At 41.4% G+C, this 24,660-nt stretch overlaps 1 protein-coding gene across 22 annotated transcripts in view; it reads left to right on the top strand.

Moving 5' to 3' along the window:
* ELAVL2 (ELAV like RNA binding protein 2) overlaps positions 1–24,660 on the top strand; it is a 160,596-nt gene that overhangs the window by 26,590 nt on the left and 109,346 nt on the right. For 2 of the 22 annotated variants that reach the window (XM_067041405.1, XM_067041408.1), the window contains exon 1: positions 1,751–1,973. The exons of 8 other annotated variants lie outside the window; for them this stretch is intronic. The gene's annotated coding sequence lies outside the window, so the exon portion shown is untranslated. Of the gene's footprint in view, positions 1–669; positions 794–1,228; positions 1,974–2,041; positions 2,378–2,467; positions 2,675–24,660 lie in introns of those variants that run through there. 12 more of the 22 variants (XM_067041398.1, XM_067041409.1, XM_067041401.1 and 9 more) reach the window with 11 other exon arrangements.

Consider the following 24,660-nt stretch of genomic DNA (forward strand, 5'->3'; position numbering starts at 1 on the left):
TTACATCAGGTACTCCTGGGTTCCCTTTCCCTCTTTTAACCAAGTGCTTGGCAACCCCACTTTATAAAGCTTAACCTGTTCTGGAGTTCTCCACGAAAACGTAGTGTTTGCCAACTAGAAGTGGTTTGGAAGACTTGGGGAACTCTGTTGAGAGAGAGGTCTCCCATAACTTCAAGAAGTCAGTTTCAGGAAGTAGGGCATCATAAGGCATTCTAAGAGTTTTAGGCTTGGATTGGCAAATTTGGTAGGCCCATTTTTACCTAACGTTTGGAAACAGGCATTCTTAGCAATCCCCCCTGCCTGGGATGGGAATATTATAATTAACTGTTTAGAGGGAGGTCAAAGAGGCGCAGGCGCTTTGAGCCGGTTTCCCAGGAACCCGTACAAAGTCAATTAAGGTCATTTAATTGCAAATCGTAATTGGGATGACAATAAAAATGCTGATATAGAATCAATTAGCTATTTCTGGTGTCCCTAGTCTGGGTCCCCCAAATTGAGGGATGGACTGTCTCCATTTCGATCATGGCTGAGCCCCCTACTTTACTGTCTGATTTGACTTAGCCCAAGAGGGCAATTTTGTCTCCTCCACCCCCCGCCCTGGGTTAGAGGAGTCCTTCCTCGCTTCTCCCCCAGCCCCGCCCGTCGCGTGGGGGGCGGGGAGCGCTGGCCGCCCTTAGCGGACCTTGCTGCATCAAACCCGCATCATGCCCTTGAAGCTGTAACCTCGGTCACGTTCTTGCGGCGACTCAGCCGCCCACTGCTCAGTTCTTTCTCTTACCTCGTGCGATTACAGGTAGGTTTGACAGGTGATATTTTTAAATGTAGTTTTTTAGGGGGAAGGGTTAAAACGGAAGCCTTTGCACTGAAAGAAAACAAACACACACACAAAAACCCCAACATGACAGGTGCTCTTGTAATTAAGCGGATGAGCAGGTGTAAAAACGTGCTCCCGCCGCGTGGTTTGGGGTCGGTTTTGACTCCCAGTCTTGGGTCTGGGTCTGAGAACTGGCACAGGTTTTTCCTGGGGAAAGCGATTGAACTGGGCGTGGGGGCGGGCCTAGGAAAGGCAGCGATGGGACGCCCCCTCGGTGAAGAGTTGGCCGTTTCGGGGCTTCGGTGGGGGGCGTTGGAAGGATGCGGCGAGCGACAGGCGCTTTTATAGTCGAGTGCAGGATTTCCTACTTTGTGTTTGAAGCAGAGTATAGCACCCCACACAGGTACTCGGGGCTTATTTGAACATCAGATCCCATCTAGACAGGCAGAGAAGGGCAGCGGGGGCAAACCTTTAGTTTTTCGCGGAGGGACCGGACCCTTCAGCTGTGAAGTAGGGAAAAAGCCCTTGAGCTTTGCTTGCAATATGTTAATATATGTATGTATATATATTTGATACACATATATCAAAGTACCCCCGCGCGAATCGCTCTGGCTGCCCGTTAGCGTCCGGAGCCTCGGGGTTTGCAAACTTGCACCTGGTATCTGACGCCTCTGGACGCGCGACGCTCTCCGCTCTGCCAGGGGAACCTGGTCCAGGAGCCTGCCTGGAATCGGAAGCTGGTAGGGAAGGAGCAGAGCGTCCGCAGTCGGGCGTCTGCTCCCAGGCACCGACCCTCGGGGCTGCCGGGCAGGGCACGCGCCGGCAGCAGTAGCCGCGGCGCCGCGAACTCGCCGCCGGCCCCGCCTCCTGGCGCTCTTCCAAGCAAGCCCCTCCTCCTCGCCCCGCTACAAACGGCGGGACCGCGGCGCCCGGGCGTCACTGAGGCAGCTGCGGGCCGGGTGAGGAGGCCGGTTGCCGGCGCGGGTGGGGCGGGGGTTCCGCTGGGTTCCAGGCCGCCTTCCCGTCACCGTCAGACCTGGGGACGCCGCTGCCGCCGCCACTACCGCCTCTCCGCGGAGCCCGCCCGGAGCGAATCCTCCGCGGCTGTGTGACGGTCGGCAGCGCGAGCCGTAGTAGCTGCAGCTCTGAGTCACAGCAGGCAAGTGCGGGGGTGGGGTGGGGTGGGGCGGGGGCGGGGGCGGGCACGCCTCGCCGGGCCGCGAGTCTGTTTCGGACGCTGAGGCTGAGGGCGGTGCGCGCCGCCGCGGCGCTGTGTTGCGGAGTCCGGCCTCGGCTCGGCGGGATCCCTCGTCCGGGCTCAGGGCGGGAACGTTGGTGGGGGCGGCGGAGGTTGTGTACGGGAAGTTCCTAGAGCTCGACCCCTGGCGGCTGGAGTCGAGGGAATTGGGCGCCTCGGGAGGTGGCACCGCCCCTCTTGTGGGCACAAGCTGGTTGGGGGCGGCGGGAGCCGAACGGGGCCAGTCGCGCCAGGCAGCGTGCACAGGCGTGGACGTGCTGGGGTACGGCCGCGGGTGGCGCGAGAAGAACTGCGCCGAGACGCAGGTGAGTGTATTGGAGGGAAAGTGGGGGAGGGGGCTTTTCTAGAAAAAGGGCAGGATTCCTGTGGTGGACTGGCACCTCCGCCTTGTGGGAGGCTGCGTGCACTGGGTTCTCCAGTCGGGTGGTGTCTGGTGGCGTGCCCACTTGGTACGGCGGCTCCTCGCGCGTGGTCCTTGGCGCTCCCGGGGCGTCTCGAGACTTGCTGCGGCCACGCAGTGTGCGGAGGTGGTTTGGGACCGTGGGCGCCCGGGACAGAGCGGGGAGGATCCTCGGGCCGCTCTTCCCTTTGCGCCGTGTTAGGTGAGATCGGGCGCAGCCGCGCGAGGTCGCAGCTCGAGGACGCATCTCGGGTTTGCGCGCGAGCCGTGCGCTGGGCGGGAACCACGGGGCGGGTCGGGCCGCCGGGCGAGGCAGGCTCTGGGCTTTCGCTTGCTCGCGGTGGTTGCGGCGGCTGCCTCCAGCTCGGCCAGGAGGGCTGGCCAGCTGCGTCCCGGTGCACGGACGTGTGTGCGCGCCCTGGTGAGACTGGTGGAGTCTCGGGTGGACCAGCCTCGGTGCACCAGCAGGTGCTCCTCCAGTGGTCGTGACAGTGACCAGCACACAGTCTTAACACGGCGTTTCCTTAAAAGCCGACTTGTTATCCTAGAGGGCCGGAGCGCAGAACCTTGCTTCTAGATGTGAGCCACAGGCACGGAGCCGTAGCTGTCCAGATGGTCATTTAAAATAGTGTGCATTTTCAAAGATCATCTTTACGGTAAAATGTTCATCTCCTATCGTCTATGTTTTCTGAAAATGTGAGGAAAGGAGGGCTTGTAACCGGCTATCTACTCTCCTTTATTCCTTCCTCAAAGGATGGTGTTTAATGCCAAACGAAGTATGTCTGGCAAGGACAAAGAGCTTTTTAAAACTTAATATTTTTGTGGACCTACCCATAATAATTGTCTTCGTAAAAATGTAGCTCAGCCCCAAACTTAACGGCAATTAAGTCCATTTAAAAACTATAATACCAGTTGGGGTGTAATTTCCCCATCCTTTTAAATAAAATCGGTTTGTTTGAAATACTGTTCAGTTGCCCTTGAAGACAACATTGTCAAGAATCGTTTCCCCCAGAGTCGTCTGAATTTTTCATTTGTGCTAAGGCTGCTTTTTCTTGCGGAAGCTGACCTGGAGTCTCCATTTTGGTAAGCGTGTGGAAAAGCTTTCCTGGATCTACTTTCTCATCTGGACCTTTGGTTCTAGAAATAGGTGACTCTTGATGGAGGAATTGCAAAGTTACTGCCTTTGGTTTTGAGCTGTTCTTCATAACACGTTTGTAGGAATGTTGGTTTAACACTGTTCAGGTGTGTGTGGGGTACATACTTAGAGAAAGTTCTCTTGGAAATGGGGGAGAGAGTAGAGGGGGAAAGAGGAAAACATTTCTGGAAGATCATGGCTGGGGTGCGGTGGGGAAAATTAGATTTTGAAGAAACACGTTACATCCAATTTTCTATGCTTCCTCTACTTTCTTTTCTTTCTTGAGAGAATGTTCTTGTGTTTGTGTGCTCAAAACTGGCCCCTTAATGCCCTTTCGGGTAACTTTGTGCTGCCACCTTTCGGGGGAGTAAGGTTTTTTGTTTTCTCTTCAAAGACCCAGCCTTAGGCGTTTAAGGCCCCCCCCCACCCCACGGTCTTTAAGTGTTTCCTTCACTGTGTCTTGTTTGCTCTTAGAAATATGTCAGGTCAGCTGTTTAAGCTGCACACACTCTTTCCCCGTGGTTTAAGAGAATTATAGTTTTAGGATACGCTCCTAGAATAGAACAGGTACCCAAAACTGGTCAGTGTCCGCCAGGCCTGTCTGTTATTTCCTACCTTATTTTCCTTTTCTAGGCTCAGAATGTATTGGTTGTTAGAGTTCCTTTTTTGGTTTTGGTTTTTTGGTTGGTTGGTTCTGGTTAATGCTTCTTCACCAGAGGAGTGAGGTCCTTCTCTGTCTGGTTCAGTGCTTTTAGTTAAGACTCAGCTCCCAGCTGGTTACTGAAGAACAATGCCCTAAGTGGCATTTCTACTTCCTCATTTCTTAATCCAGCTTTTGGTTCTTTTTATCGGACAGGTGTTCCTGGCTGGATCCTTGTTGCCACTTTCAGCCATTCTAGCCTTCTGTGCTTTTCCTGTTGATGTTATTTTAATTAAAAAAAAAATACTGCTTTGCCCTCTCAAACGTCTCTTTCTCTTCTCTTCTAGAAGGAAGTCCCAAGTTCTCTTTAAGGACACAACAGAACCATCCAGAATACCCCAGCTTCTAGGCTGGGATCAACCTTTTCCTCTTAATTTGATTGGAAGAAAAAAAATTTTTTTTTAATTTATGATGCTTTTCAGGCATCAGCATGGCGCAAGATCACCACAGTGGCAAATTACTCTTCATATTCTTTGTCCCCAAAGAGCTGGGTACTCCTAAATAGCATCTTATCAAGTGTGACTTTACCTTCACCTTTTTGATGGCTTGGTCTGCATGGTAGGGTCAGTTCTTTTGCTCTCATTTGAAACCTTTAAAAATCTACCACATTATTACATTCTTGTTGCCACCTTTGTCACGGATAATATTTATTTGGAAGTAAGGGAGGTTGGAGATCCATGGTGTTTAGCCTGGTCAGGTTAATTTTTTTGATGGCATTGGGAGGGGCTCTATAGGTGAGATGGTATGGGGCCTGGATGGTGTGCCACCCTGTGGAAAACCTGCCCATAGCAGTCCTCCCCAGCTGTTTCTGATTCTTTGGAAGATCAGCTGAATGGGCCAATAATCATAGTAAGCTACCACATTAAAGTGTTGATGATGTTGTGTTTTTTCTTTCTCTTTTTTAAGCATGGGTATTTGGTTGGAGGCAGGGCCACTGAATGGGCACGACCATAATGCCTCCCCATTGAAATTCTTGATTTTTGAACAAGGGGGCCGGTACTTTGATTTTGTACTGTGACCCACAGATTATGTAGCTTATCCTGCCTGGTTAGAGGTTTTCTCGATTGTTAATATTTAGCTGGCAGCATTGCTGCTTTATGCTAATACTATATTATAGAACTGTTGGAAATCCAAGGCTCTGTGCACTAGTGATGCCACACCCAACTCTTGAATTAACTCTGTGGAGGACATTAGATGCATAGAATGTTTACTTGCTTTGGCCAATTTCATTTTACTGATGTGGCAGTCTTCACTGGTTCTTGCTACTCACGGAACCCACGTGCTGTGTACTCTAATGCCAAATCCATTGTTTTGTTTCTAATTTGGGAAGAACATTTATCATCTATTTATTTGATTCTAGATACTGGTTGGTTTGCAGCGCTTGTCGATTTTTCTTTGATTTCAAGTGCTAAGTGGAAACAGAAGGAGCTTAAGCTTGAAAGGCAATAATTTGTTTTAGGACTTTTGTGTGTTAAAATATACATTTTTTTTTACGGTTTAAGTAGGTTTGGTAACTTGAAATCTGAATTAAAAATAGAAATTAGTGTCTAGTAAAATCCTACAGAGGTTTTATGGTGTATTTAGGAAAATTTTCACTAACAGGAAATGAACAGATTTGGCTTTTAGCATTCATGGGGTATATCATGACTTTAATTTTAGTAAGGTCAAAGGAGAACTTTTTTTTTTTTAACGGGGAGATGACTTTCTATATCAATAGCCTTGTAGTCCATCGTATAAAACAAAACAAAAGGCTCCTCCTCTGTAACACTGGGCTAGGTGCATTTTCATAGCCATCATCCCCGCAATTACCAATGCTAAGTTTCCCGAGATTAGTCTACATAAAAATATCTGTTTTTGGTAAAGGTGTTATTTTCTCAGAGATATGAGTTTGGTGTTGAATGTATCAATTTCATTAATATTCTTAGCTGTATGTTTCCCTTTCGAATGTAGCTCTGTAGTTTTGTGTGATGACAGTTAAGGGTTTTCCTTGTAAGCAGGGTTTATGAGGAGGAGAGGGATAGGTGCTTTGGCAAGGAGTGGAATAGGAGTAAAATAACCGAGAAGGTCATAGGAATAGGTAGCATGGGGTTAAAGCCAAACCAATTTGAAGGTTGCCCTATTAATTGCAAGTAATTGTGTTTTATGTTTTTTTTTTTTTTTTAAAAAAAGCTTGCACTTTCCTAGTACTTGTCTATGTTACTTATTTGTTTTGTCAGTTTCTGACTTAAAATGAATAGCAAAGAAGGTTTGACAGGCAAGACCCTCTTTCCCACTTTTAGAAATTATTTGAAAAAACTGGATGATTTTTCTCAATAGACTTATTTATCATGAGACGGTTATAGTAGAATGTTAGATTTTTTTTAAAAACATGAAGGTTTTGTTTTAGTATCAGATAAGTTTTGAACTACTAGGTTGAGGTTTCTGTATATTTTTCCCTTGTTTAATCTAATAGTGATAGATTTATACTGGCCTTTTTCCTTGACTTAAAAAAGGAGTCTGTCTCATAAAAAGGAAATTTATATTCTATATGATTAGCTTTTCTTTTCCTCCAGAATTTTTGTTGTTGTGGGCTATTCATTACTGGAGATTATTTCAGCAGCTTTAAAGACTATATTAATGGAATATCACAAAAATCCCTATTTTCACAAATATCAGACCCATTAACTGTTCTTTCAGGATGGATTTTCATTTTATTTTGTTTTGCATTTAGTTAGCAGTGGTCAGACTTACTTCAAGCTCAGTATTCCTTTTCACTAATTTTATTTCCTTATGAGAATATGGGCAGTAGTTATTTCAGAGTTCTCAGCTTTCCTGTATTTCCTTTTCATGGGGTCACTGTCAAATTGAAATTTCTTGTTAAGATTGAGGAGTTTTGAGTCTCTTTGAGCATCTGAAGAAAGCTGTGGGCCCTCTTTCCCAGGAGAAAGTCCCATATCCAGAAATTTCCATACAGTTTCTACCATCTTGCCCTCTGGAGGAAAGACTATTAAAATAAGGTTCTATTTAGGAAATAGGACTTTGAAAATTGGAGTTGTCTTACATTGGTGAGAGCAGGGAGAAGTCATTCAGATTGGTTCTTGTGTGCTGTTGTGTTAGTGGTGTGGGCCTTTAGCTTTCATCCAAGGCAGTCTCTAAGCTTCCTTGTCTCCTCATAGGCTGTTTTAAAATCCATTCTGATTTTGTAAACAAATATTATACACGTAAGGTCTTGTGAACTCAGTGCTGCCAGTTTAGCTACTGAGTTGTCTTGCCTGAATAGATTTTGTCGCTTCGGTTGAAATTCTTAATTTAGCAGAGCCAGGTGGAAAATACTAGGCTGGTATTCTGAAGTTTCTGTCATCTGGTTTTGGTTCAATTACCTATGTCCTTGGTTTCTTAACCTTTCTTTGAGTGTGAAACCTCACACCTCATTGATGGGGTGAAGATGAGCATATTGAAGTATGAGATTTCTGGCAGTGGAATGACAGTGTTTCCTGAATTGTAAAAGTGGTAATAGGTGGTCCCCGTAGATGAGTTTTATATATTTGGCCTTCAGTGTGTTATTAAGAACCATTGTTTTTATAACATACCATCTTTATAACATACCATCATACAATATGTATTTCTGCCACAGAGAAAAATTCCCAGACTGTAGGGAGGTTTTGGGAGAATTGTGACTTTGAACATTTCAATATGGAAATAGATATAAATATATCAATGGTATTTGGAAGGGAAGTCTAAAATGCATTTTTTTCTTGAAAATATAAATAAAGCTAAGAGATTACATGTGAAATTATGAGAAGTTAGCCAGCTAACATTCCAGGAATATAAATATCTTAATTTAAATTTTCCATCTTTTTTCAATGAGAAATCAAATTTTAAAATTGAAGCATTTACATTAAAATAATCAGCCCATATCTTCTTGATTTGAATTTTGTTTGATCTCTTATCAAAGATCTATTCCTATATATCAAAAAAAAAATGAAATTTACACTGAAATAACATTTTTCCCCTGTTGGTTTCGATACCTTTTTACCACCCCAAGTGAAAAGTCATTGATGGATGCCCTGTCAGGTAAGTTACTGGAAATTGCTCACTTGTTCAGTTTTTAAAGGATGTTTAACACTTTTTTACTTTAGGCATCATTTGTGCATATCAGAAGTATAAGAGGTATGTCTCAAAGCAAATAAGTAACAGTGTGTTTGAAAATAAATTCACCGAATTGGGTAAGGTGGGGAAAATATTCCTGGAACTGTTTGTACTTGATCTTGAATTTCCTCTGAGCTGCTTTTCAAAAGTGAGCTTTTTCTATTTCACTGTTGCTGCTGCTCTACTGGAGGTACGTTTGGTGACACGAGGATCACCCATCTTTATTGCAGAACGATCTAGAACATTTTAAATATACAAAGTTTATTATAGAGTGAGCAAGTTTTTATGACCTCTTCCCAGGTAAGGCCTATTTCTGTATGAGTTTGCTCAACACCACTTTCTCTCCCCTAGGTGCTACTTAACTGGTTGCTGGCTTATTTTGTTTAAACCCTTGGGGTCCTTTTTGGCCTATGGCTGTGAATGACTCATGGACTTTTCCCAAATACCAGGTCATCAGTGCTTTAGGTTTTCATCCCTTCCTTGCTGTTGTCCCTGCAAAGAACTTGAACCACCCACAGCCTTCCTCTCCTCTCTGTGACACCTCTTGCTAGCTCTCTGTCCCTTAGTCACCTGTCTGTGCTTCAGAGCCCTGTGCCAGTTCTACTTCTAGCCTGGCAATTCTGGGTCAGGCATAACCTACGCACTTGTCCCTTTCTTTTCTTATTCAGCTTCCACTTTTGCATTGGCTCTTAAACATTTTGTTACATTTTATTCACTGAAGATTATTTTCTGTCATCAAGACAGTTGCCTCTATTAGAGGATGAAAGGGAGAAATGGGTATCAACTGACAAGTGGATTCTGCCATGGTTCCCAAATGGTGGCCCCATGGGCTGCATATTCTGGGGCTGTTTTATTTGGCCTAAACTGTGTTTTAAAAAAAGTAGTGAGTTGTTGATTTAGGCATTGGGAAATATCATGTAAAGATCTAGAGCTATATTTTGTGTCTCTGGAAAATGTGTGAAGGTGGAGCAACACTGAGCTCATATTCAGTTCACTCTTTACACGGAGCATGGTTTATTTCACTTCAGAATACATTGTTGCTTGGCCTTTGGGGGTATTTGAGTTTGTGATTCTAATGCTGCAGTTCCTAAAGCCATGGGAATTAAAATATCTAGACAAAGGCAGTAGTTCTGAAGACTTCAGTTCTTTTGATTTTCTTTGTGTTTGCAAATAACATTTGAATTATGTTAGATTGTTCCTTATAAATTTACATCTTGAAGTCTTCTTTATTTTACATAGAGAAGTCTTGTCTTGGACCTCCTCTTCCTTAATGCCTGGCTGCAAGACAGCTTCTCGTTCCTTTACAAGATGTGCTTCCATCAGGGTATCTTACCATTTTTCCCCTCTCCCTGGGATTTTAGACTTGCCCCCATTGGGAGCAGAGATTTCTTCCTGCTTGTTGCCTGCTTATATTTGTTCAGATGCTTTGAGGTCAGCAGAAGTTGCTTGGTGCTGTGAAAACTAATAGGATGTTATGAGCTGTTTCAAAGAGCTCCATGGCCCACCTGCTAACCTCATTGCTGGTGGTGTCAGCTTAGAAAAGACATTCTCCCCTCAGAATGCTGTAAAAAAGAGCTGATATGAGAGGTTACCAGGTGTGAAGTTTATATGTGTCTTGTTGTTCTCTCCTTTTCCCCCTTATTTTATTTATTTATTTTTTTTTCAGTTTTCAGCCTTTTCTAAACCCCCTCTCCAGAAATAGCAGGGCGACCCAGCAAAGCTTTCTTCCATGTGTGCAATAGAGCAAGCTGATATGCCAGCAGAAGTAGAAAGAGGCCCCACATGTCATGTTGGGACCAGTGTTGTAATTTTATTTTACAATAAGGAAGGTGGATATTATTAATCTACTCTTGAGCATAATAGCACAATTTGAATAGCAGAGAGCAACTTTGGTGTGTGTTAATGTCTAGTGAGGTGAATACAGATGAATGGTAAGTAGGTAGAAAATGTCAGTGTAGAGCTTTCCTTTTGGTGACTTTAAGCACTTACATTTCTAGTTAACTTTTTGTTCAGCCCAGCACACAGATATGAAGATCTGTTTTATCACCCCAGCATTAATGTAGTTTCTGAGGATGGAACAATGCCTATAAAGCCCTGCTCTCCTGGCAGCCACTTGAGCTGGGCCAGTCATAACAAGGAATTAGAATGTGTCCCTGTATTGAACATCTTAGCAAAACCTTTCAGAATAATAGGAGCTTAATGCTGGCAGTTTTAAAAATTGGTGTAGTTTCTAGCCCAGCCACATTTTTTTGATATTTGGGAGTGAGTGAAAGTGTGTGCTTAATTTTTAAAAAACTAATTTTGAATTAACTGTGTGTAAAGTTTAAAAAATACTGTAGGTCTATTCTGAACTAATTTTTAAGAGACTCTTAAGAAAAACTCTTGGTACCAAGCATCTTCCATGATTATATGATTCTTTTAGATGAATATATTGCTTATTTTGACATGCCCTGGAGTGTCTTGTTGAGGGGCTTCCAGGGTGTCTTCGTTGCTGGGTAGGGTGGGGCATTGGGAATTTGTTTTTTAAAAAAAGAATTGTGTTTTATCTTCCTAAAGGTTGAGAATTATTGTCATGGAGCTTCTACTATGCTACTAGAAAGGCTTTGGTTTTGGTGGGCTGGTAGTTACCTTGGAGACTAGACCTTTTCCAAATTCATCTAAAGTTTTTTCTTCTAGTTTTTAAAGGATCTTAAGAAATGTCTTCACATTTTTTGTGTTGGGACCATGTTCAGAAGCCAGGAAGTTTGTGTAGTACTTACAATTTCATCACACATTATTACTGAGTGCTAGGTACTGAGAGAGCTTTAGAGAAATTTATAACGCATCCTTGTCCTCATTCCTTGGTCTGCCTGCTTAAGGAGATGCGGCAGAAAACGATATCACAAGCCTCCCCCTTTAACTTTAATAGTAGTTTGAGGACTTGAGAAAGTGACATATCTCTATAGTCTGGGCATTAAGGATATATGACCAGTATTCTGCATATTGTTTGGGGGACAGGAGTATGTGGTTTTCTTGGTCTCAGTTGTTTTGTGTGTATGTATGCTTAGTTTTTGTGTCTTCCCTCCGCCCTCCCTCCCATGTCATTGTCATTCCTTTCGGGTCTCTCTTTTGTTGTATGAGTAATTACTTCCTAGTTTGCCAGGAGTCCAGTCACAGGTAAAGAATGTTTATGCAATGCAGAACCTGCCAAGTTTAAGTTGTGGCTGGAGAGAGACACCACTGCAACTGTCTTAATTCTGCTTTTGTCCAAAGAAGATCGGATCCCAGGCATGTGTGTGTAACCACTTGAAGGCTCCAGTGTTTCCCCCATAGTTTTATTCTCTTGATAGCATGATGTGCTAGGAGCTTCTTCTGTGTATAAGTCATAAGGATGATAAGGTTTCTTGTACTCCTTCCCTGTTAGTATAGTTCCAGTAGTAGTAAGCCAGTGACAGGTTAGAATCTGGGATGCTTTTAAAAACACTGATCTATACCTTCTCCTTGATTCTTGCTCATGCCCAAGACCACGTCTGCCGGGAACAAGGGTTCTTAAGGCTGCTGATTGTAGCTTTCTCATGGCAGTTCTTGATGTTCTTAGGTCTGCCTGTTGCTTTTCTCCATTAATGGCATTTACATTATTTTTCTTACTTCTGAAAGGTGATTGGACAGCCTGTATGCTGCTTCATCTCCTTGTTTTGCTGGAGAGGCTCATTCCCTCAGGTGGAACTGGCTCTTTGGAAATATGTATTCTTGATTCTTGGACTTTTTAAAAAGGATTTGGCTAATCTACCTGTATTGTTTGTGGACAGTAGGGGGCAAAGTTTGATTTCTTGGTGAACAACATAGTTTGTGATCCAGAGAAGAAAAGTGAAGAGGTTGGTTTTTCCCCTTTTGTACAACTTCTAAAAGTAATTTCTAAATTATTGCCTTGTAAGAATGCAATTAGAGTAAGAAATTTTGTATTTGATGGGACAGTAAGGAGCTGCCTGTTTTTAGTTGCTGAAAGCCCTGGCTGTTAGGACAGAAGAACAGGTGGAATCAGTAATTGAAGGTGGTGTACTGCCCAAAATAATGGAGCCAGGAGACAAGAGCATTGTGTTTTCTGTTCTTCCAGGACCTTACCACAGTTCCCTGGGATAATGAGTTTACAGATGAGGGAAATGAGGCTCAGAGGTCAGGTGGCTTATTAAAATCATCCTGCTGAGTGGGTGTGAAGGGACTTAGGTCTGTGACTCCTAGTTCACTACCTATTACCCTGGTCTCCAGAATGATGTTCTTTCTACCTCTGGTAGTTCTGTTGGTTGTAGTTTCAGGTGGCTGAGGACAGAGAGACAGATCCGAGAGGCAGCTCGACGACTGTGTGTGATCTCCAGGCCTTATTGTTTGGCCCCTCAGTGATGGGGCTGTTGTAACCTATAGCACTCCCAGCAGAATGCCCACACCTATTTCCCTAGGGCCAGGATTCTGACCTTGCATTTTTTATTTTTATTTTTTGTGGCATGCGGGCCTCTCACTGTTGTGGCCTCTCCCGTTGCGGAGCACAGGCTCTGGACGCGCAGGCACAGCGGCCATGGCTCACGGGCCCAGCCGCTCCGTGGCATGTGGGATCCTCCCGGACCGGGGCATGAACCCATGTCCCCTGCATCGGCAGGTGGACTCTCAACCACTGCGCCACCAGGGAAGCCCTGACCTTGCATTTTTTAAGGTCTGTGACCAGATGACTTCTGGAAGAATTCCATCACAGGCTGGTGTCTTGTTGCCAGCTGGCAGTCTTCACTTGCAGGATTACTTTTTGGAACTATATAAAGTATAGATCTATAACTGAGGAAATGAAGACACTGTCTTCAGACTTATTTTAGGATTCTGTTAAAATCAAGAAAAAAAGATTGTGATACTGTGTGCTCTATTCCTGGCGAAGGTGACATTCTGATAACCCTAGCTCGTTGTAGTAGAGAATCTGTAAGGGCTATTCCTTAAAGTTGTTAGGTTTCTGGGACTAATATGTTCCAAATCTGGTGGGCTTTTAGAAATGCACCTATCTTTGTTCTGCTAAAAAGTTGCAGGTCAGGTGCTCCATAGGATGTATGATGTCCAAACTTGAATCAACAAAATATCTACCCAGTAAAGATTGTTATTGATTTATCTTGTTTCTCCAACTTAACTGTCAGAAAAATCTGTTGGAGGGAGGGTGGCTGGTGAAGAATATAGATTCAAGATAATCTTTCTGTTCTTCCCTAGAAAGGGGACATCTGTCTTGTTTATTATTTTATCTCTTGCACCTGGTGTGCTACTTGCTTGTAGTAGAAATTCAGGAAGTTATTTGTTTAATTCAATTGAATTCAAAGTCTGGAATTGAGATAATACAGTACTTGAAATTTACTATCAGTTGAGAAAGTTTTATTTACATCTGTAGGTAAACCATGAATGATAGGTGATCTTATTAAAATTTTAATCACTATGAGGAAATTTTAGCAAAAAATATTGGTTTAACTAATGCCATATTTCCTCAAGTCTTATATGTGCAATTTTTACATAGTTTTTGAATCTCATAAATATGTCCACTTAATGTAGTGATATTTATTTTTCTCACAGCTGGGAATCTGGAAGCTAGTGGTGCATCTTTCAATCCATGATATTGTAGAATAGAGACGCTTCTTGTTAACGTGTCCCTTGGTTTCTTATCTTTGTATATATTTTACTCTTTCAAGCCTATAAATATTATCCTTGTGCTCTGTGAAGCTGTTGTAAACCTAAAAAAAAAAAAAAAAAAAGAAAATCATCTCTACATATTTCAAGCAAGTGTCTCTGGTGTAAAATTGGCCCAACAGGCTATGCACATAGCTAAGGAGTACAGCATAGCAGTCAGGTGGAATCCTGCCAAGGGTGCTCCATGCTGTTTAGCCAGATTTAGGACATCACAAGATGAAGCAGAAGTTAAGATAGGTATTGAGAATTCAAAGCTGAATAGCTTTTTATATCATTTCATCGTATAGGACACTGCAATCCTAACCTTTGACTTTAATAAATAGCTGGCACTTCCTTTTAATTTCTGTAAGTTTTTTTTTTTTTTAAAGTTGGCCTCCACTATCAAAAGATTTTGAGTGAAAGGTTTCTATAGTTCCCCAGTTCTCTAAGAAATTCAGAAACATAAAGAGATCAGGGGACTTGTTGTCAGGTCTTGGGTATTTTATATTGAGCTTCCCTAAGGAGTTTTATGGAACTTTATCTGTGAGGAATTTTTCATTGTGGCTGGAACCTCTTTCTCTTCCCCATTCCCTATGATTATTTCCTGTTTGTTATTGTCTAAAGAAATGAAGCAGATTTGCTGATAGTTTATTAAATGTCTGTTTGAAAATGTTCACTATTCCTTTTTGCTAGAAAGTGGCTTCTTAAAACTTAAAACTTTCCTCTAGACCTACAGCTTTATAGGATTTAAATTTTTATGCTTGTGTTGTGCCTGACCTCCTGACCTTAGTGATATTTTGTTGTCTTCTTGATTTCTTATCCATTCACTTTTTTTGGATTGTTTATCAACCTCTTTTACTCTGCAGTAGTTTAAAAACAATTATTTTTCCAGCTTATACATGAAAACATCTCAGTTTCCTTAGTTTCATTTACTTAGTAAACATTTTGTTCATACTGTGTACCACACACTGTCTTAGATACTGAGACATAGTGGTGAGTGTGATCTAGTCTTTGTGGACATGAAACTCAGTGTATTGGGGGAGACACGTGTTAAAGCTCTTGGAGTTATTATTTATAATGGTGATTTGTGTTACGAAGGGCAAGAGTCTTTGGGGCTCCTAACTTAGTGTGGGGTGGTCAGGGAAGTTCATTTGTTAACTTCATTTTCCTTTCCATCTACCCTCTCCCTGCCTTACTCCAACAAAGGCAGACGTTTTGTTTTTTAATTTTATAGGCATTAGAATATTAGAATAGAAAGGGGACCTGAAGTTGAACTCTATTTTTCCCTGATAAATTCATGGTGAACTTTGAATCCTGGATCTGATCCCTGCCATCTAGTTTATATCCCACCAAAGGTCTGGCTCTTTTTTTTTTTTTTTAAACAGCCAAGAAACAAACTGTAATGTTCTCAAGTATACCAGTAATTCAGCAGCTTTCACACTAAAAACTATACAACCACTGCCAAGTCCAGCAGTGTTATCTGCATAGTCTACATCCTTCACTTGTGGCTTTGAAGATGCACTGTTGTACCCAATTTTGAAGTATAATTTATCAACTTTTTTTTTTTTTTTTTTGCGGTACGCGGGCCTTTCACTGTTGTGACCTCTCCTGTTGCGGAGCACAGGCTCTGGACGCGCAGGCTCAGTGGCCATGGCTCACGGGCCCAGCCGCTCCGCGGCATGTGAGATCCTCCTGGACCGGGGTATGAACCCATGTCCCCTGCATCGGCAGGCGGACTCTCAACCACTGCGCCACCAGGGAAGCCCTATCAACATTTTTTTGATAGTACTTTTCTAGTGTATAAATTGTGATTGTAAAAGCTATAAAGAGAAATGTCTTTTAGGCTTTTTGATTTAGTCTAAAGGACTTTACCTACTCGCGCAGAATTATAGTTTGTTGTTGATTGAATTGTTTGGTTAATTTATGAATAACCTGTTATAGAATCCCTCTGCCAGATCGAGGCAGCCCACCCCATTTCTTCATCATACTGTGTTCCTCCCAGTATTCATTTAAATTTGAGCTAAAATCAAATACCGTATTATTTTGGAATTGTCTTTGAAACATTCGTTGGGATGGGAGAGGCTTAAGCAGTTTTCTTTGTAGAAACCTTGGAAGACATTGAAAAATACTTCTTTCTTAAAATGACCTGAATGGCTTTTGGGCAGTCCCTTAATTCTAAAGGGCTATGTATGTTTGTAAGGGATTGGTAGCAGAGTCTGGGAAATTGCTCTAAGTAATCAGAAAAAGACAAGAAGAAAAAGAGGTTAAAGAAAATGAGGAAGCGAATTCTCCATGTGGCTTGTTTCCTCAACCCACAAACATCATCAGAACTATAAACAGTACTGTGAATTTATGACATGGTATTTTAAAATGATATCCTACATACTTATTAGATCATTACATTTACTAGAGTACATTCTTAACTCATTGTTTTCCTCAGAGAGTTAGACTGTTTGCATTTTTTGGACACTTATTAAATGTTTTCAACTACATTGGAAGCTCCTTGATGTCAGTGATCCTGTTTTACAGCTTTGTTCCTTGAATATAGTAGATCCCTATATTTTTAAAATAAAGCTTAAAATTATAAAATTACACATGCCAAAAGTAAATACTGCATGTAAGTGTTTTTTTTTTTTTTTTTCTTTAAGGCATAGTCAGCCTTCGTGCTCAGGTTACTGAGAAGTTGCCATGTATAACATACGTATTTGACCAGTTGTAGTTAATCAGGATTCTTAATATTTAAACTGAGCACTTTGAGGTTTTTTATGGACATTAATTATTACTATACAATACTATTTAAGTGCTAGATAGTAGATAATACAAAAAGTCATCTTAGAATATTAAGTTAACAGTGCTGTTTGTCTTCATCCATCCCTGTGAATAATTAAGACTTTACCATATCTATTTGCAGTCTCCTAGTTGGTGAATTTAACAGTGGACCACACAGGAAAAGATCTGGTTTGATGCTTCTGTAACCACTTTGACAAGACTGAGATTATGCCTTTTACATGTATTTTTGACCTGTTTTATACAGCTTCAAAGCATGCTATATTAAAAAAAAAAAAATCCCTGCTTCAAGACTGGATTGAAGTGGCTGTGTTTGCCAGGATTAAGGAGGCAGACTCCAGGGATGACTGCCAGGCTGGTCTACAGCAGTGTGAAACCTCCTTTGGCTGTTGGGAGAATGGCTGCTTTCTGCTCAACACTGAGTCTTTTTGGAAGCAGGTAGAGAAGTTGAGGTCCAAGGTGGATGCTCTGATCAAGGATGGCTAATCTTAAGAAGGGTTATTGGGCTGGGTATTCCTGAGGTATACGTGTGGCCCCTGTACACACACACACACACACACACACACACACGCACGCACGCACGCACACACGCACAATCCAGGGTACAGCAGCAGCTCCATCTGGTATGTTGCAGGCCTGCCGGGACATAGAACTGTTTGTTCTAAAGCAACTCATTTTAAAGCTGCAATATGTTAAATGGGCAGCCTTTCATTTGAAGGCCCGGGGTATGTTGGCAGTTTATCAGCAGCAGGGTTGTGATCCTGTCACTTCTTGTTAATGAAGCCTTTTATTTAGCTTAGCAAATCATATCTCCTGTTAACATCCACTCTTTCAAATGGTAAGCTTGAAAGGGATGTTTGTGACTTTTCATTAATTAGTAGCCATCAGGGTGCTTTGGTCCTCCCTTGTGATAGCCATTTAGCTGCATTTCTTCTACTGAGATGTGGCTTGTCTTAACTAGGATAACCACCAGATGATTAAAATGATCCTTTTTTTGTTTGTTATTTTTGAAATGGTTTTTTATCTTCCCTCTAAGGTGGCCATTTCCTCCAGTCTCAATTTCACTTCCATTTTTAAATTCTAGCAGGGGTTTTATCAGAGCATTTACTTTCTCAGTGCAGCAGTTTGACTTTCCCAGCACTTGTTTATTTCCGGGCAGCCCAAGAGAATAAGAGTTTTGTCTTCAGATTTAATATGCATTTCTTATATATAGCAAATTCAAGGACATCAGAGAATGTCAGAGCTGGAGGGGCCCTTATCCACAGTGTTGACCAAAACCCTCATTTTATAAACATGGAATTTGTGGTAAAGGTGTTGCCTAATGTCTTATAAAAAGTGACAGCAGTTGGTGACTCTAAACCCATAGCTGATTCCTGACATGCCTTTCCTTCTCCCAGTTCCCTCTCGGCACTGCTGCATTATTTCCATTTCATTTTTAAAAATGCAGGCGATGTCTTGGTGGGATTGTAAGTTGATAGGTTTTTTTAGAGGGCTTTTTGGCAGCAACTAGCATAATTAAAAATACAAATTGACTATGAACCGACAGTTTCTATCTTTAAATGTATATTTTTGCTCTGTTGTATAAGGTATTTATTGCAAGCATTGTTTGAAATAGTAAAACCTTGGATATTTATCAGTAGGGAATCATTTATATTAATTTGGGCCATCTCTGTTATAGTCAGCTCCTCTGTATCTGCAGGGAGTGGGTTTCCACGTCCACAGACTCAAACAACTGCGGACTGTATACTATGTTTACAGTCGGCAGATACAGAACCAGAACCGGATACGGAGGGCTGACTTTGGGACTTGGGAATCCTCAGGATTTTGGTATCTGTGGGGATCCTAGAACCATTATTACCCTGCGGATACCAAGGGACCACTGTATAGCCATCTATAAAGAAAGAATTCTCTTATGTGCTGATATTTAACTGTAAAAAGCAAGTTGCAAAGATCATTACAGAAAGATCTACCTCTGTGTATCTACTGAAATATTTGCTTTCCTCAACTGTGCTTGTACATGTTTGTATTGGCTTTGAAAATGTTCGAATTGTTAATGAAAACTGTTAACTTCTGGTGTGTGTGTTGGAAGAATTAGATTTCTTTCATTTTATAGTGTTCAACAGTTATGATCTTTTTGTGTCATGTATATATTTTAATTTGCAAAGATATTAACATGCAGTTACTAATTACTTCAGAAGATAATCCCCCTTGTATTTTTCAAAGCATTTTAGCAGATTTTCAGTATTCTCTGCATCTCACCTGTTTATTAGTGTTCGATGCCTTGATAGAGCCTAGCAATGTGCCAGGTCTTTGGGAGTTCAGGAGCAGTAGGATATGGACGCTGTCCTTAGGTTAAGTCTAGTTGACAGCCTGTAGTCAGAAAATGTGATGAGTTGATTGTGGGAGAGGGGGTTTGGTGAGGGCTGCTGCATAGTTGGGAAAGGTTTGTGAAACTAGGTAGATGTGAGTAACACTTTAGGGAGGTTTTATAGAGGTAGAGGGAGACTTTTTTTCTCGGAGAAAAAGAGGGGGATTAAACATGATGTACTCCCGGCATATTGAGGAAACAGTTTTGACTATTAGAGGGTGGTTTGGTTTCTAGAGGGCCTTGAAACTCAGGAAGGAACGTTTCCCTTTCTGTATGGTGTATGGTGTTGTAAAGCCTTTGGAATATGAGCATAGTAGGAAGAAAACTTGAGCGAAACCAGATTGGGGACAATTTTGTAGGATGACCTGGTGCGAGGAAAACTGAAATAAAGGATGTAGGTTGGTAAGGCAAAAGCAGCCCTAGAAAGGAAGGAGCAGGACTTCAAGAGTGAAATGAAATGTGATTTGGTGCCTGACTATGGTGGAATCTAGCAAATGGAAGACTACTACTTGGCATATTGTATACTGTTAGTATTCTCTAAACCAAAGTAAGTATGCAACATGAAACATAACTTATTATGCTTTATAAAGTGTCTTTTCTGAGAACCAGAATATAGAGTTTTATTCATGGTTCCCCTATCATGGTTTTATAGAAATTCTATATCAAAGAAAGTTGAACTGATTAAAAGTAAGTACTGGGCATAAGAAGTACTTTACACAGTCCCAGGGCTGGAGAAACATGTCTTTGAAGGTAAGGAGAGCAATAGGACACCATTCTAAGGTTTATCTGTATGTGCTTAAAAAATTCACCATGGAATTCCCCTGGTGGTCCAGTGGTACAGAATCCACCTTCCAATGCAGGGGACTCGGGTTCGATTCCTGGTCTGGGAACTAAAATCCCACATGCCTCGGGACAGCTAAGCTCACGCACCACAACTACTGAGCTCACAAGCCTCAACTAGAGAGGCTGTATGCTGCAAACTACAGAGCGCGCGTGCTCTAGACCCCACTTGCCACAGCTAGAGAGAGAAAACCCGCACGCCACAGCTAGAGAGGAGCCTGCGCGCTTTGACGAAGACCCTGAGTGCCACAGTCAAGACCTGTCGCAGCCAACAACAGCAACAACAAAATCACCACGGAAGAAAACTTATTTAGCACTGGGTTAGACTAGCGATTCTCAAACTTTTTGTTCTTAGGACCCCTTTTTACACTTAAATTATTGAGGACTAGAAAGACCTTATGTTTATGTAAGTTATGTTTATCAATATTTTTTGCATTAGAAATTAAGATGAAAAAGTTAAAAACAGATATTTAGCTCGAAAAACTCCAATAGCATTAACAAAAATAACATTTTAAAAATGAAGGATATGTATATTTTTCTAAAACAAAAATGTTAAGAGTGGCATGATTTTACATTTTTTCATCTCTTTAATGTCTAGCTTAATAGAAGTCAGCTGTATTCTTTTTTTTTTTATAAATTTATTTATTTTATTTATTTTTGGCTGTGTTGGATCTTCGTTTCTGTGTGTGGGCTTTCTCCAGTTGTGGCGAGTGGGGGCCACTCTTCATCGCAGTGCGCGGGCCTCTCACTGTCGCGGCCTCTGCCGTTGCCGAGCACAGGCTCCAGATGCGTAGGCTCAGTAGTTGTGACACACAGGCCTAGCCGCTCTGCGGCATGTGGGATCTTCCCAGACCAGGGCTTGAACTCATGTCCCCTGCGTTGGCAGGCAGATTCTTAACCACTGTGCCACCAGGGAAGCCCAGCTGTATTCTTATATTGCACCAGGCTGAATGCAGAAGCAGCTGTCACATATAACCTTTGGAAAGCTCTACTGTACATTTATGAGAGAATGAGAGGAAAAGGTATTGTTTTGACCTTCTGGATCTGTGAAAAGGTCTCAGGGACCTTCAGGGGTTCCTGGACCACACTTTGAGAACTGCTGGGTTGGACTCATGTTTTCCTGGGACAAATAGGGCAAAGCTCACTTGAGCCTTAAAATTTAGAAATCTGTATTACAGGTATTAATGGACAGTCATGTTTACAGTGGAAGTGCAAATTTAAGAATAAAGGCATGGAATTAGAATAATTGAAGGTGAGATTGTGCTGGGAGTTGAAGCCTGGAATAGTGTGACCAGGTTCTGTCACTAGCAGGTTTTACCTTGGTCCAAATCTTGGTACTTATCTTCCTTACCTAAAAATCAAAGCTGTGACTAGCTTTCAGAAGTTCCATGTAGCACAAACATTCTATGATTTATTCATGTATTTTTTTTTTATAGTGCTCTCAACACTTTCTTTCTATGAATACACACATGCCCACACATCTACATACACACATTTGGAGCACTGTGGAAGGTCACATGAGCTAAAAATGCACTTTGGAGTACTTCACCTAAGCATTTTCTTTTTCCTACATTGGCTTCATTGTCCTAGTTTGTTTTTAAATAGAAATTGACTAAATTGTACTGTGGGTGTATATAGAATCTTAACCTCTTTTGTCAGCTGTTGAACACACCTGCACTTTTTTTTTTTTTAAACCTTCCACTGCATTTATTCCCCCCCGCCCCCCCCAACTTAGTCAAGACTAGGTGGGTAAGAAGGAGGAAGGTGAGATATCATCCAAACCACTGTTGTCAGGCAGGGCTGCGCTTGTACATTCCAGGTTGCTGAGGTCCTTGAGAAGAAAATGGCACAGTAGTCCCTTCCTTTGAAATGCAAAATGGGGTTGGTGGTGGTGAGGTGGTGCCCATTTAATTTTTTGGTGATACCACATTTGTTTAATATTCTGATAGAATTGATTTCTTTCAAGTCTAAATGAGCAAATTTGAAACATTTCCTGGATTTTAATTTGGATAACAAATTCCTGAACATTATGTTGTTATATATTAAGGCCTTCCTATGTCCAGACGGGATCAAGAAATATCCACTTACATGTGGAATCTAAAAATTACAACAAACTAGTGAATATAACAAAAAAGAAACCTACTCAAAGAGAGAACTAATTAGTGGTTATCAGTGGGGAGAGGGAAGGGGCGAGGAGCAATAATATGGGTAGGGAATTAAGAGGTACAAACTATTATGTATAAAATAAGCTACATGGATATATTGTACAGCACAGGGATTATAGTCAATGTTTTATAATTATAAATGGAGTATAACCTTTAAAAATTGCGAATCACTTTATTTAACACCTGTAGCTTATATTGCGTATCAACTATACTTCAATTTTTTAAAAGTTTAGTTAAAAAATATATATACATACCAGTGTTGTCTAGCATTCTTTTTTAAATTAATTTTTATTGGAGTATAGTTGCTTTACAGTGTTGTCAGTTTCTTGCTGTACAGCAAAATGAAACAGTCATATGTATACATATATCCACTCTTTTAGATTTCCTTCCCATTTAGGTCACCACAGAGCATTGAGTAGAGTTCCCTGTGCTATACACTAGGTTCTCATTAGTTATCTATTTTACACATAGTAGTGTGTATATGTCAATCCCAATCTCCCAATTCATCCCATCTCCCCCCACGCCCTTGGTAACCGTAAGTTTGTTTTCTACATATGTGACTCTGTTTCTGCTTTGCAGATAGGTCCATGTGTACTATTTTTCTAGATTCCACATATCAGTGATATTATATGATACTTGTTTTTCTGACTTACTTCACTCTGTATGACAGTCTCTAGGTCCATCCACATCTCTACAAATGACACTATTTTGTTCCTTTTTATGACCGAGTAATATTCCATTGCATATATGTACCACATCTTCTTGGTCTGTTCCTCTGTCAGGGGACATTTAGGTTGCTTCTGTGTCCTGGCTGTTGTAAATAGTGCTAGTGAACATTGGGGTGCATGTATCCTTTTGAATTATGGTTACTATAAATACTATGTATTTATAGATATATTTATAGATACTATAAAACTCTTAGAGGAAAATATAGGCAGAACACTCTCTGACATAAATCACAGCAAGATCTTTTTCAGTCTACCGCCTAGAGTAATGAAAATAAAAACCAAAATAAACAAATGGGACCTAATTAAACTTAACAGCTTTTGCACAGTAAAGGAAACCATAAACAAAATGAAAAGACAACCCTCAGAATGGGAGAAAATATCCGCAAACGAAGCAACTGACAAGGAATTAATCTCCAAAATATACAAACAGCTCATGCAGCTCAGTATCAGAAAAACCCAATCCAAAAATGGGCAGAAGACCTAAATAGACATTTCTCGGAAGAAGACATATAGATAGCCAACAAACACATAAGATGCTCAACGTCACTAATTATTAGAGAAGTGCAAATCAAAACTATAATGAGGTATCACCTCAGACCGGTCAGAATGGCTCTCATCAAAAATTCTACAAACAATAAATGCTGGAGAGGGTGTGGAGAAAAGGAAACCCTCCTACACTGTTGGTGGGAATGTAAATTGGTACAGCCACTATGGAGAACAGTATGAAAGTTCCTTAAAAAAACTAAAAATTGAGCTACCACATGACCCAGCAATCCTACTCCTAGGCATGTATCCAGAGAAAACCATAATTCGAAAAGATGCATGCACCCGGATGTTCATTGTAGCATTCTTAATGATGTTGATTTCTATTTCATACCAAAGTCCCTTTTCCAGGATATCTCTGGTGAGTGGTGGTGAAGAGTATTGATGTTTTGGAATTTCAGGTTGCAAGAAACTTCTCTGAAAACTTTGAAGTCCTTGAGGGCAAAGAGACACTTTTATATTCTGATAGTTCCGTGTACATAGAGCTTAATATTTATTGAATGAATGACAGTGAAACTTTTATTTCCTTTCAAACACAAACTTCAGGACAAGAAACATTAATCACTTTTTATTTTGGAAATCCCTGTAGCTGTAAAAAATGAAATCTTCAACCTGAGAAAATTTCTGCCTAGTTTAAAGAAATAAGGCCGCAGTTAAAAAAAAAAATATATATATATATATATACACACACACATATATATATTAAATTTGAGACTATTTCCAGTAGTGCTGCTTCTGTATGTCTTTGGGGCTTTTATATTTCATACTTGCAGGTGTCTCAGGGTAAGGGTGTCTCTAAAGGTCAAGGGCTGTTTGGAGAAAAAAGCCTGGAGGGCAACTGTATTTGTGTTATACAGCTCCAAATGGAAATGAAAAGTTGAAATTAGAAGGAATAAAGGGGTGCTATACAATTCATGATATTTCGGCTTGAAACTGGGTCCAACTGTAAGGTTTACTGGTACATAATGTGTTCTTAATCTGAAAAGCCCAAATGAGGTGCTTTTGCTTCAGAAGAGCAGGAAGAGGATGTTAATAATGCCAGTTTTCCTGTGGTTTCTGCTTAATAAATAAGAATGAGATCCTCTGAGGAGATTTAAGAAGCATATTCATTGCCCTTGAAGGCACCCATA

This window comes from Kogia breviceps, chromosome 8, assembly GCF_026419965.1.
Source record: "Kogia breviceps isolate mKogBre1 chromosome 8, mKogBre1 haplotype 1, whole genome shotgun sequence".
Classification (NCBI taxonomy): domain Eukaryota; kingdom Metazoa; phylum Chordata; class Mammalia; order Artiodactyla; family Physeteridae; genus Kogia; species Kogia breviceps.